General features: G+C 40.4%; 1 protein-coding gene across 5 annotated transcripts in view; it reads right to left on the bottom strand.

The window, feature by feature from the left end:
• Window positions 1–12987, bottom strand: part of RESF1 (retroelement silencing factor 1) — a 60970-nt gene that overhangs the window by 21625 nt on the left and 26358 nt on the right. The window contains exons 1-3 of one of the 5 annotated variants that reach the window (XM_040488482.1): window positions 4699–4828; window positions 3323–3418; window positions 1459–1659 (exon numbers count right to left, since the gene is read on the bottom strand). The gene's annotated coding sequence lies outside the window, so the exon portion shown is untranslated. Of the gene's footprint in view, window positions 1–1458; window positions 1660–2347; window positions 2396–2883; window positions 2909–3322; window positions 3419–3877; window positions 4034–4698; window positions 4829–12987 lie in introns of those variants that run through there. The other 4 variants (XM_040488483.1, XM_040488484.1, XM_040488486.1 and 1 more) reach the window with 4 other exon arrangements.

Consider the following 12987-nt stretch of genomic DNA (forward strand, 5'->3'; position numbering starts at 1 on the left):
AATATAAATATAAATATAAATATAAATATAAATATAAATATAAATATAAATATAAATATATATAAATACTCTGAAGAACACTCTGGCAGTTTCTCAAAAGACTAAGTAGTTATATGATGGAGCAATTCTATTCCTAGGTACATACCCAAAGGAATTAAAAATGTATGTCTACACAAACACTTGCACATGAACGCTCACAGGGGAATTATTCATAGTAGCTAAAAAGTGGTAACAATCCAAATGTCTGCTAACTGATCAAAGGATAAACAAAATGTGGCATATCCATGCAATGGACTATTACTTGACAATAAAAAGCAGTGAAGGACACGGATAAACCTTGAAAACAAAACGCTAGGTGAGAGACGTCATAAAAGATCACATATTATTAATCCATCTGTACGAAATGTACACACATCTAGAGACAGAAACTAGATTAATAGTTGCCTGGGAATGTTTGGGTTGGGGAAAAGGGGGAGTGATCTGTGAAAGAAGATTCCAAAACAGAGTAAGCATTGCTAAGAGAGTCACTCTAAATAGAGTCAGATGAATATCAAAAGTAGGGTCGAGGCTTGTCTCCAGTTTTAATTTTGTTTTCCCAGTTTTAATTTTCAAAACATCACAAAGTTCTGACTTTTGTCAGTTACAACTGGACCACCTCCTGGAATGCATTGTCCTACTTTGGCTAAACAGCCAAAGCCTACAAATAGCCAAACACGTATTATAGTTAGTTTCAACTCTGCTAGCACCCATCAACCAATCATTTATTCATCCAAAACAAATTATGTAACCTTGTGCCTTCTGCTTATGTAAGCTCGCACTCCCCACTTGTCGCAGCACTTTACTCTGGATTTTGTCAACTCTGTGTGTCTCAGATTGCAATCCCTAAGGGTCTAAATAAACCTTTTTGGTTGCTGTGCAGATTCATCACCTTCAGGATCAACACCATTAATGAGCATGGAGATTGTTTTGGGAGTAAAGAAATTTTTCTAATTGACTGCAATGATGGTTGCACACCACGTGAACATAACTTAAAACCACCGTACACTGTAGTGGGTGCCTGAGTGGCTCAGTTGGTTACGTGTCTTGACTCCTGATTGGTTAAGTTACCAGGGTCTTGGGATCAAGCCCCGTACATCTGGCTCCAAGCAAGTAGTGGAGCCTGCTAAAGATTCTCTCTCCCTCTCCCTCTGCCCCACTCACGCAGACACACAAGGGCACACTCTCTCCACAATTAAAAAAAAAAAAAACACTGTACACTGTAAATGGACAAACTGAATTTTATAAATACCGCATATGAATTATATCCCTAAACTGTGGTTTAAAAACCAAACATAGTTATTTCCCTGTCAATAGCACCGACATGGGTACATGACCCAATGAAAGCCAATGAAATTATAGACTTTTGGTAGAGCAACCATACAAAAGGCCTGTCTAAGTTCAAGCTGATTGGATACATACCTGGAGATGCTAGAGCCACTCAAGGAAGAAAGGTGTGCCTGAGAATGGAGTCAATGCTGAAGAACAGAGCTCAAAGATGGAGGGTCTCAAAAGTCTTTAAAGTTTTTCTTTCTTTATATTCAGATACTGGATCCAGCCAAACATGAAGGTTGAACTATTTGAACTTCTTAATGATGTGATCCAGTAAATTATCTTTTAGGGCTTAAAAAAAATAATTTGCTTATGATTTGTTTCTTAAAACATAGGGTAGACAATATAATTTCTTATAATATTTTGCAATCTTAACCATAAATTAAAGATTTAATTTACAGTGAAGTCATATAATTTAATACATCTCAGGAGAATCTTAGTGATTGTCATTAAATCTTTGCAGTCATTAGAACTATGAGCAAATGTCCCACGACATTTACCTCAAGAGGCCAGCCTCTAACACTGCCCTTCAATTTACAAGCACACTTAGGATCTCAAGAATATACACACTACAATGCTGCCTCCCAACAAAGCATTTAGAATTTCTCAAAGTCCCCAGTTAGTTCTTTCTTTACAAGACTTATTACAAAGTAAATTTTAACTTGCATTCTAGAGACAGAGTTGGTAAACGTTGTCTCTTTATCTCAAATTGAATGCTTTCCATGTCTGTTTCAATGGAAGGGATGGGGCAGGAGGGTGGAGAAGGCCTCCTTACACACACACAAAACCCTTGAAATTCACCTTTATAAATACCTTTTCAAACAACAAGATAGATCAATTCCCTAAACATTTAGGTTCCTATTTATACAAGACATCGATAACCTAAATGGTAAGGGAGTCCTGTATATCACACAGTAATATGGAAAAACGAGGCTCTGGGGCAAATATGCCCTGAATTAAGAATTTAACAGAGGGGCACCTGGGTGGCTCAGTCGGTTGAGGCCGACCTCAGCCCAGGTCATGATCTCGCAGTCTGTGAGTTCAAGCCCTGTTGGGCTCTGTGCTGACAGGTCAGAGCCTGGAGCCTATTTCGGATTCTGTGTCTCCCTCTCTCTCTGCCCCTCCCCGGCTCATGCTCTGTCTCTGTCTCTGTCAAAAATAAAACATTAAAAAAAATTTTTTTTTTTAAAAGGAGAATTTAATGGAGATATTCTTGATTTCAAATTAAGCCTAGAGGTAAAAACCAGAGTTGTGTCTAGTACTTCCCTACAGAAACATAACCTACAACAGGATCTATAGTAAAGGGTTTAATCAACACAAAACTGATTAACGTAGAGCTGATAAACTTAGACCTTGAAGGAGCAAACTGAATTTCCTATTAGATACAATGCTGTCTGAGGCCATAAAATATCTTTCCTCTAACAAGACAACTAAAATTTACTGAGCTCTTACCACTCACAGACAGGGGCTGTCCCACGTGTGTTGTATGACTAAAACTCATATAATTTGGGGCACCTGGGTGGCTCAGCCGGTTAAGCTTCCAACTCTTGATTTTGGCTCAGGTCATGATCTCATGGTTTGTGAGATCAAGCCCCACGTCGGGCTCTGCACTGACAGAAAGGAGCCTGCTTGGGATCTCGGTCTCCCTGTCTTTCTCTCTCTCAAAAACAAATAAATAAAATAAAATAAACTTACAAAAATTCTAAAAAATAGAGCAATCCTAAGTAGACCTCTGCCTGAGTAACCTAAACCAGTCACCTCCCATAATCTACTCTTTCTTGCAAAGACTAACAACTAAATTCTCTATGCTATGTCAACCATATATTCCTCCTCAAGCTCTGTCATCAAATCCATTGTGCCCGACTGTTTAATATTTAACCAACGCTGATTCGTTTAATTAACAATTTAATTCCATAATAAATTAGAGCAGGCTACTTGGAGGTAACATACTTACTTTTAAGTACAATGTTAGTCTTTTACTACTATGTTCCCATTTCCCTCCAAACATGTCAGTCCCCCTTCACACAGTGTTTATTATACTTCTTTGGTCCTAGGAAGAGCAAGAAACATTTTATAATTAGTGATAATTTAATATGAACTGCATTTTTTTATTCACATGAAACTTACTTTATGATAAAAGCACATGCTATCCTGTTTGCTAGATAGGACACTGCTGTGCCAAACTGTGTTCCTTTAAGGTTGCACCAAAAACATACTAAGTTTACAGAATTCTCATTAGGTGTGGAAAGTAACAAATAGAAACTAGGTGTGGCCTAAAATACCATTCACTGTTTAAGTTAGAATTCAAGTTGGTCCTCCAGGATCACTACTGTCCTACCATTCCAAAACAGAAATACTTTATCTTACCAGCTTTCCTCACTGGAACAGTAAGAGAATCCGACTGTACAGGGGGAAACGTAACTAAAACCTTAACATTCGTGAATGCTAACAATGACTAAAACATACAATTTACAAGCAGAAAAGTCCCCAAACAAGCTCTGCGACCCACCTATTCAAATGCACCCCAAGCTGACTCGTATCATGGGCTGTTCTCTTTATTTTGAAGGTAGGCTCCTTAAAGTATTACAAATAAATTGTTTTCACTGAAACGATTCTCCTCAAAAGGTTGCTGCTGAACTCAAGATCCTAAGGACATTTGCTTAGAGCATTCGCCTCCCTCGAAAACACCTAAAATCGGTATGCATTTGTGCATTTAAAAATGCCTCGAGGAACTAACTACTGCTGAGGAACAGAAAGCATCTGCGGAACAGAGGCGTTCGCGGGCCACTTGGAGATACAAGCAGAGCAATTCTGTTTCGGGAGGGTCAGCATAATGGAGGTGGGGAGGAAGGCAACGCTCGAGAAACCGTAAATGCAAAACAAAGATTTTTTTTTCCACGCCACCGACAGGAAATAATTAAAAACATAAGGTACTCTCACACCCACCACCTCGTAGTTCAACAAAATGCGTACTCGCTCTCTCCACCCCAACCTCCACCGCAAGGAGTGAGGCAATTTAAAGAAAACACCCAGGAGGCGCCGCCCTCCGGCTCGGGCTCGGCGTCCGCGGCTGGCCCCGGCCGGCCCCGCGCGGCAGGCAGGGCCACGAGCGAAGGGGCCGGCACGCGGTGGGGCGCGCGAGTCGCGGGGCCGAGGCCCGGAGACGCCCGAGCTCCCGCGACCCCGAGACTCCGTCCTCGCCTCAGAACAAAAGCGCCCGCCGCCTCGCGCGCGGCGCCTGCCCGCGGGCGCCTGGGCTCCTGACGGCCAGCGCCGCGCCTGGGACCCGAGGAGAGCGAGGTGCAGCGGGCTCCCCGGCCCCACACTTACCGACGGGCGCCGAGCCCAGCGCGGGTAAGCGGGGAGGACGCTCTGGGCCTCCCGGGCCCCTGAGTTTAAGTCAACTCGGTCCGCCTTCAGGGGCGGGTCGATCAGCGAGGCCCAGGCTCCCCGAACAGCTAGGCCCCGCCCCTGGCCGTGAGCGGCAGCGGTAAGCCCTGCGCCGCCCGGGTCCTAGTGCCACACGTATACAACGGCTGTGGCCAGCCCCGCCCTCCAGTCCCTGGCGGCGAGATTTGCAAAGGCAGGTTTACTTGTCCTATGGAGAAAACGTCTCCATCAGTGGTACTTTACGTTTCACTTGCGTCGGAATCGTCCAAAGGATTGAAGAGCACCACCTGCAAAACCAATTCAGTAGGGCTAAAGTGGACTGAAAATGTAGATTTCTAACAAGTTCCCAGGATAGGCTGTTGCAGCTGGTCTCAGAACCAATGATGTAGAGAATGGGGTTGGCAAACTTTCCATAAAGCATGTGAAAGGAAGCACACAAAGTGAAGCTAGGGAGTTGTTTTTTCCCCCAAGCCAATGGAATAGGGAGAACGTCCATTAATGCAGAGGAAGCTTCTCCAAATAAATAAATAAATAAATAAATAAATAAATAAATAAAATAAATCAATGTTTTCTATACAAGGATTTTTATAATATGAAGTAAATAAGGGAGTCCCATCTGAGTGGTTAAGAATAAGAAAGGGCAGAGGTGGTTAGTTTTTGCCAAAGGGTGGGCAGGGAATGAATTCCTTTGACCTAAGATTTGGATCTTGGCTCTGCCACTCCCACTCACTAGATCTACAACCTTGGGAAAATCACTTAACCTGTCTCTGCTCAGTTTTCTCACCTATAAAAGGAGAATAACAGGAATGCAGGTTTCTCCTGCTATCCAAAAGTAGAGAATTTCTATGAAAACTTTGCTAATCCAAAATAGTGTAGTGATGCAGCAATTACCATTACTTTATATGGGAACATTTTTTAATATTCCCAGACCCCCAAAACAACTCCTTTTAGGCTTTCCTTAGGACACATCTTGCTAATATCTGTTAAATAAATGGGGATAAAGCACAGATGCTCACAGACATAGTTAAAAGCTATATAGCAGCTTGATGCTGAGACAGTGTAGTTCCCAAGGAAGGAACTTAATGGTGCCACTCTCGCTACTCAGGGTGCACGTGCAAAACAAATGATCAATGCTATATTCACTTTTCACCTTCTTTTCATGAAAGCAAAAATCCTCTTCAGATTTTTTTGGGGTTAGCAAAAACAGGTAACTAATGTAGGTCTTTTTGTAAAAGCAAAGTGGCATAAGGAGAACTTTCAAAAAGTGAAAAGCAGGGGATACCTGTGAAAAGAACAGCTTTAAATCCAAATGACAGCCCTGCCTTAGTTTAAAGCTAAGTTCTTTTCTGCTTATTATGGATCTTTGATAAGAAATACAATTGCTGAGAAGTCTGTTTTGCTTGCTGTTTGCTACCAGCATTGTGAAACCTTTCCTGAATGTAACCCGCTATGTAATAGAGTAAGTTGTGAAACTTCCTAAATGTAGTCTGGTATGTAATAGAATAAGTGATTGTACATGAATTAACCGGCATTTCTCGCTTCTGTAAACCTGCTTGCTTAACGTATTTTCCCCTTCCCCTTGGTTCCTCAGGTACTTGAGAAAGGGGAGAAATGAGAGACCTGGGCAAACTGTTTGCCTAGTCATCCTGGTCTGTGAAAAACAAACTTAGCTTAAATCCACTGAAAGGAACAATCCAAATGACAGCCCTGCCTTAGTTTAAAGCTAGGTTCTCTTTTCTGCTTATTATGGATCTTTGATAAGAAATACAATTGCTGAGAAGTCTGTTTTGCTTGCTGTTTGCTACGAGCATTGTGAGGCCTTTCCTGAATGTAACCCGCTGTGTAGTAGAATGGGTTGTAAACCTTCCTAAATGTAGTCTGATATGTAATGGAATGAGTGATTGTACATAAACTAACCGGCATTTCTCGCTTCTGTAAACTTGCTTGCTTAGCACATTCCTCACCTACCCTACCCCCTTCCCCCTTCCCCCTTTTTCCTCCCGCCACAAGTAACAGACAAAGCCTTCCCGCCAAAGGACAGACAAAGGACACCCAATCAGAGAACAACAAATGTCCTTACTTTAAAATCAACTAATCAGGCCCCTCATAATTTGAAACCTCCCCTGTGCTATTTGTCTCTGTCTATAAAAACGCTGTACCAACCCTGATCGAGGCCTCTTGCGTCACCGGCGACGAGTGCGCAGAGGACCAGGTTCGAACCTGCAATAAACGACCCTTGCCGCTTGGCTTTGGCTTACGACTCTGGTGGACTTTTGTGGGAGGTTTCGGAACTTCGGGCATTACACCACTTGCTTAACCAGCTTGTTCCGCTTCTGTACAACTGCTTGGCGTAACCGCGTATTCTTGACCAATCATTAAGACACCCACACCCCAGTTGTGGTTTGACCTAAAGGTGGGGACCAATTAAATTCTGCTAAGTGTTTAAATTAAGGTATCAACCAATAACCGCTCTGTAACCGCGAAGAATCCCTAACTTCCCCATAACTTGTTTGTTCCTGTCTATAAAAAGGCTGTAAAAACCTCACTCGGGGCCTCTTAGCGTCACCGGCAACGAGTGAGCAGAGGTCCAGGTTCGAACCTGCAATAAACGACTCTTGCCGCTTGGCTTTGACTTACGGCTCTGGTGGTCTCTTGTGGGAGGTTTCGGAACTTCAGGCATTACACCTGTACTTACTTCGTAGGATTATTGAGGTCATTCCATAAATTAATACATAACTTAGAACATCTCCTGGAACGTGGAGTGGTGCGCTTGGCTCAGAAAAGGGGTTTTCCAGAGCCTAAGTTGCACAGATCAGCAATAAGGAATCAACCCAAGGAAGAAGGAGTTTTATTGCCAGAAAGTCTGATACAGACCCCACTCCTATAGAGCCTGAGGAAGCCTTAATGCCCAGCAAGATTTAGTGCCCGGGAAACCACAACTGTATTTGGGATGAAATTGCTGATCTCTCTGCCATGTATCCTTGTCTGTGTTTATGCTGACTTTCTCCTTTCTCCTTGAGATAAGTAAAGCTTGTCTGATTTCCCAAAAGTATTTCTTTCCACAAATCCTAAAGTACAACTGGCATTCATCATTATAGCAGCCCTGAAGGGTCATCAGCAAAGAGACTTGCAAAGAGAAGACATAATCTCTAGGACTTGAAAGTATGTTTAATCCAGGGCTCGACTTTACATTGCCTTCTTTTTAAGGTACTTGTAACACCGAGTGCCAAATGAGGAACCTTGTTACCCAGCTGGCCAGGCTGAGGAAAGATTCCCCCAAAAGATTAGATTGTTTTATGCTATGTCCCTTATCATAAATTACACATCCTCCCACTATGTTTCCCGACATTCAAAAGCAAAAATTCAAACTTAATTCTACTATAGATACTATCTCAATCTTCCAAGAGCATAATACTTAGCCTCAAGGATGGTTAACTCCTAAACTTATAAAACAAGTTTTAGAAAAGTACATGACATCGTTAGCATGTCTATAATAAAACAAAATTATAGTGGTGTACTAAAGATGACTATTACTCATTTCAGTTGTAAATTGGGTCATTGGTTTTCTTTTTCTTTTCTTGAATGTCCCCTATATTCTGTTTCCCCTTCCTGTTAGTAGTTTTTAGCTGGGTACAGGGACATGTAACTGAAGACTACATTCCCCAAGCCTCCCTTGCAGCTAAGTATTTCCACATTTCAGCTCTCACAAAGACTTATGAGCAGAAATGTTGTACACAACTTCCGCCTAAGGGAATGCTTTTGCCCAAAAGTTCTCTATCTTTCTTATTTGTTTGGGTTGGAATGTAGAAAAGGCAGTAACCAAATTTCAACCATACAAAAGAAGATTAATTCCTGAGGACAGGAATTGTTTTCTTTTTGGGGGCCATAAATCTCTTTAGCAGCTTGGTAGAACCCATAGACCCCTACTTAGAATAATGCTTGGGAATGCTTAAAATAAAATACATAAGACTACGAAGGAAATTAATTCAATTTGAAAGTTCTCAAAACATTTTTAAAAACAAATTGTAACATGGTAATATGTATTTCTTTGTTAACAGATAAGATCTAACAACTGTGATTTTGTTTTTAACCAATGGACTTAAATATTTCAAGATCATCTGCATTAACTCTAATAATATGAAAATACCTGTGATTTTTAAAAAAAATTTTATTTATTTATGGGGGGGTACAGAGAGAGGGAGAGAGAATTCCAAGCAGGCTTCACATTGCCAGCACAGATAATGACACAGGGCTCAATCTCACTAACCCAAGATCATGACCAAAATTAAGAGTCAGATGCTTAATCAACTGAGCCATCCAGGTGCCCTGAAAATACCTGTGATTTTATGGTGACAAATTAGCTATTAATACTGTTATGTTACTGTGGAAATTTTTTTTTTTGCCAATATTCATAATTGAAGGTATGAAAGAAGATTCAAAATGAAATAACCATTGCTAAGATAGTCACTCAAAATAGAGTTGGAAGGATATTTAAGAAGTAAGGCCTATGCGTATCTCCTGTTTCAATTCTTAGAACACCATGAACTTTTGACTTTTGTCGATTGCAGCTTGTCAGTTGCAACTGGATCATCTCCTGGAACATATCCTTCTGCTATGGACTGAAATAGAGATAATCTAGTACTTGTTAGCTAAATAGCCAATCATGTGTTAGATAGTCAGTTTAAATTCTGCCAGTACTGATTATAATTCTTTCAAAACAAATTATGTTACCTTGTGGTTTTGCCTTAATAAGCCTGCACTTCCCACTCATAATTTACAAATTCCCAATTCAAAGCATACTTTGGATGTTGGTGGACACTTGTGTCTTCCTGATTGCAATCCCTAAGATCCTAAATAAATCTTTTGGTTGATTTACAGCCTCTTCTTGATAGATCAACAAAGGATATGGTACATTACAGTAAAATGTTAGTGAAAATAGAGTTAATTGTTTTGCCATTATGGGGGACCAACTATTCATACCCTTTTCAAAGGTCCTTCTAGCTGGATTAAGAATCAAACTGACAGGGTGCCAGCCTGGTTCAGTTGGTAGAGCATGAACCAACTGTTCTTGATCTTGTGGTTCTGAGTTTGAGCCCCATGTTGGGTGTAGAGATTACTTAAAAGTAAAATCTTAAAAAAAAAAAAAAAAAGAATCAAATTCACATGAGACAGATTAACTAGAGAAAACCAAATTTAATAACATACATATAAGGACTCCACACAGACATGAAATTTCAAAGACAGGCAAAATGAGTATTTATGTCATTCTGAACTAAGGAGAAGCAGGCAGGGGTCTGGGACTTCAGAGGAAAGGAATGTAATTCACAGGGCAGTAAGAAAAGAGCAGATGTTTGGTAATTAGATGTTTGCCCTGCCATACAGATGGGTTACTCAGGTAAAATTTATCTTTGCTAATAACCCTTATTCTAGAAAGACCCTCCTATTTAGATTAGATGTAGTAAAGGGAGGGGCAAAAGTTTCTCCTAAGCCCACAGGGTCTTGATTGCCTTCAGTTCAAAATAGTCCACATACCAAAGGGGCACATAGGGGGCAGGCTGTCCCAAACCCTTTCACCATCCAATTTCATGGTATTACTAAATCCTATCCATGAATGTAGTAGTTAGGATTTTGGCCTTTATAATCTTCACCTCCCGATGCTACTCCAAAGGTTATGTTACTTACATACAAAAGGGATTTTGCAGATAACTAAGGTTACTAATCAGTTGACCTTAAAATAAGCAAATGAGTCTGGATTATCTGGGTGGATCCAGACATGAGCCCTTAAAATCAGGAGAGGAAGATGGGGCAGGAGACCAGAGAGATGTGGCAGAAGTGGAAATCAGATTGAAAGCATAAGAGAGGCTCACTTCACTGTTGCTGGTTTGAATGGAGGGGGCCGCATGGAAAACATAAAAAGGAAGTAATTTCTGCTAACAACATGAATGGGCTTGGAAGTGAAGTCTGTGAGATAGTAAGTAGGTGTTGTTTAAGCAACTCCGTTTATGGTAACTTATGATGGCAGTAATAGAGAAGTAATGTAATGGACTCCAGGTTATAACCCCTACCCAAGTCAATGTTTAAGGAATAAAGTGGAAGGAAAATAGATACTGAAATCTCTGTAAAGAAGAAATATCTGTAAAGAAGCCTGGACCAACTAGACTGTTACTAATAAAGAAGTAAATTTCTGACTTTTAAAAGTTCATCAAAACTCTGGATATGAAGGAGTATTACCTTATGTGAAATGTAAAATGAGAAAAGAGGTTAGGACCAAGCCTCAAAAAACTCTAATGTTTAATGGCAAGAGAGGAGGATAAGCCTTAAAGACCCAAAGGAATAGCCAGAAAGAAAGATGGAAAACAAGGAGAATGTTGTAACAGAGGCAAAGAAAGAGACTGGTTCAGGTGAGTAAAAAATGTTCAGTTTGTTAAATATCACAGAAAAGTAAATAGGAAAATATCCTTTGGATTTAACAAGAAAGGATAATTGGAGACCTGAGCCTGGAAATAGAAAGGAACAAGAACGGCAAAAACAGTCCTGAAGAACAATCGAAGGACTTTCACAACCTGATTTCAAGACTTACTAAATAATAATAAATGTAGTTTTGGTTTAGGGATAAACCATCAATTCCCCCTAATGCATGTGTACTTTTGTACTTTTCTTCATGCTCATTCAACCATGTATTAATAAATATACATATAGAGACATTTTGGTCATCATTTTATTACATAGCACAGTACACATTTCTCTGATTCTTGCTTTATTCAACAAGCCATAGCAATCCTCCAGGTCATGGAAGTAGCTCTAAGTCATTTTTAATAATTAGTTAAAATGCATCATTACCCAATTGAAACTCCCATATTTGCCACTGATGAACAATCCCAAGTATTGAAAGGATTCCCAGGAGGAGGATTGTTGGATTAAAATGTGATTTTAATATAACAGGTATTGCCAGATTATTTCCTTTTAAGGCTATAAGAATTTGCATTAACATCCAGAAAGTTATCCTTTCCCCATCATTAACAATGGCTATTAACTTCTCAATTTATGTAAAGTGATCTCCTTGTTGTGTTTATTTGAACAGTCAAAAAGATTTGGAGTTGAACTACCAACTGGAAAACAAAATTCAAGGTCAATTTGGAAAACAAAGAGCAAAAGGGTTGGAGGTGGCCATAGGGTTCAGTAGTCAAAAAAGAAAATAGACCAGCCATTCAGATGCTAAGAGCTTTGAGTTTGAGACTGAATGTAAAATGCTACTAACTGATCAACTCATTCTTTTTTGAAAAATAACTATTCTGTTCACATTTGTGGCTAAGGGGCCATCAATTCTACCACCACAGGAAACTAGTTTTTAAAGACTGAATTTCAGCCCAGTTTTGTTAGGCCAGTTAATTCTCAGTGATGGTATCCCACATGACATTGAATGTTGTTAAAGACACTGAAGGTCTGAGAATTCTCCAGAGTTGTTACTGCCCTTGTCCCCCCCACAGGTGTTCCCCCTCATACCTCCTTGCACATGACCATAGCCCCTACCTATTATGCCCTCTACTCCTCTTTTTTACCCTCCTCCACTCCTCTTGACCAATGATTACCAATCTACAAAAATTATTCCTCTCTTTATTAAGGACCTACCTTTGATTATCTGTTCCCAAAATTAGCCAAACTTCAATTTACCCCTCCTGCTAAGATGCCATCCTTTTACAAGTGAGACTGATCATTTGGAGCCTTCTCATACCTGGCATTCTCCAATAGATGATACTGTAAGGGCAGGAAAATGTAATCCTCGTAATGACATTATTGTACAAAATAGAAAGTTTTCTTCCCATCACAGACTAGAAGTTCTTCATGACTTGACCTTGCTAATCACCAAAGCATAATTTAGAAGAGTTCTTGGACTCATAGGATCTTGTAGACATTGGATTTCTAACTTTTTGTGTTCGTTGCCCCTTTATATGATCTTTAGTTGACACACATCAGGGTGTTGCATCCACACGACTCCTGAAACAGAATGCTACAGGCACCAGTGACAGTCACAGCAAAGTTTATTGCAAGGAGAGGCAAGGCCGACCGATTGGGACCAACACTCTTGATCAGAGTGTGGCCTCGAGCAGCCAGGGTACAGAGTTTTTATAGCCGACCACAACCACGTTGTCTTATCATCACTTGGGAACGGAACAAAGAAATAGTTCCCAGATGGGGGTGGAAACAATTCAGACCTTCTGCTGTTAAGCC

Source organism: Herpailurus yagouaroundi, unplaced genomic scaffold, assembly GCF_014898765.1.
Source record: "Herpailurus yagouaroundi ecotype Mexico unplaced genomic scaffold, PumYag 166, whole genome shotgun sequence".
NCBI classification, from domain to species: domain Eukaryota; kingdom Metazoa; phylum Chordata; class Mammalia; order Carnivora; family Felidae; genus Herpailurus; species Herpailurus yagouaroundi.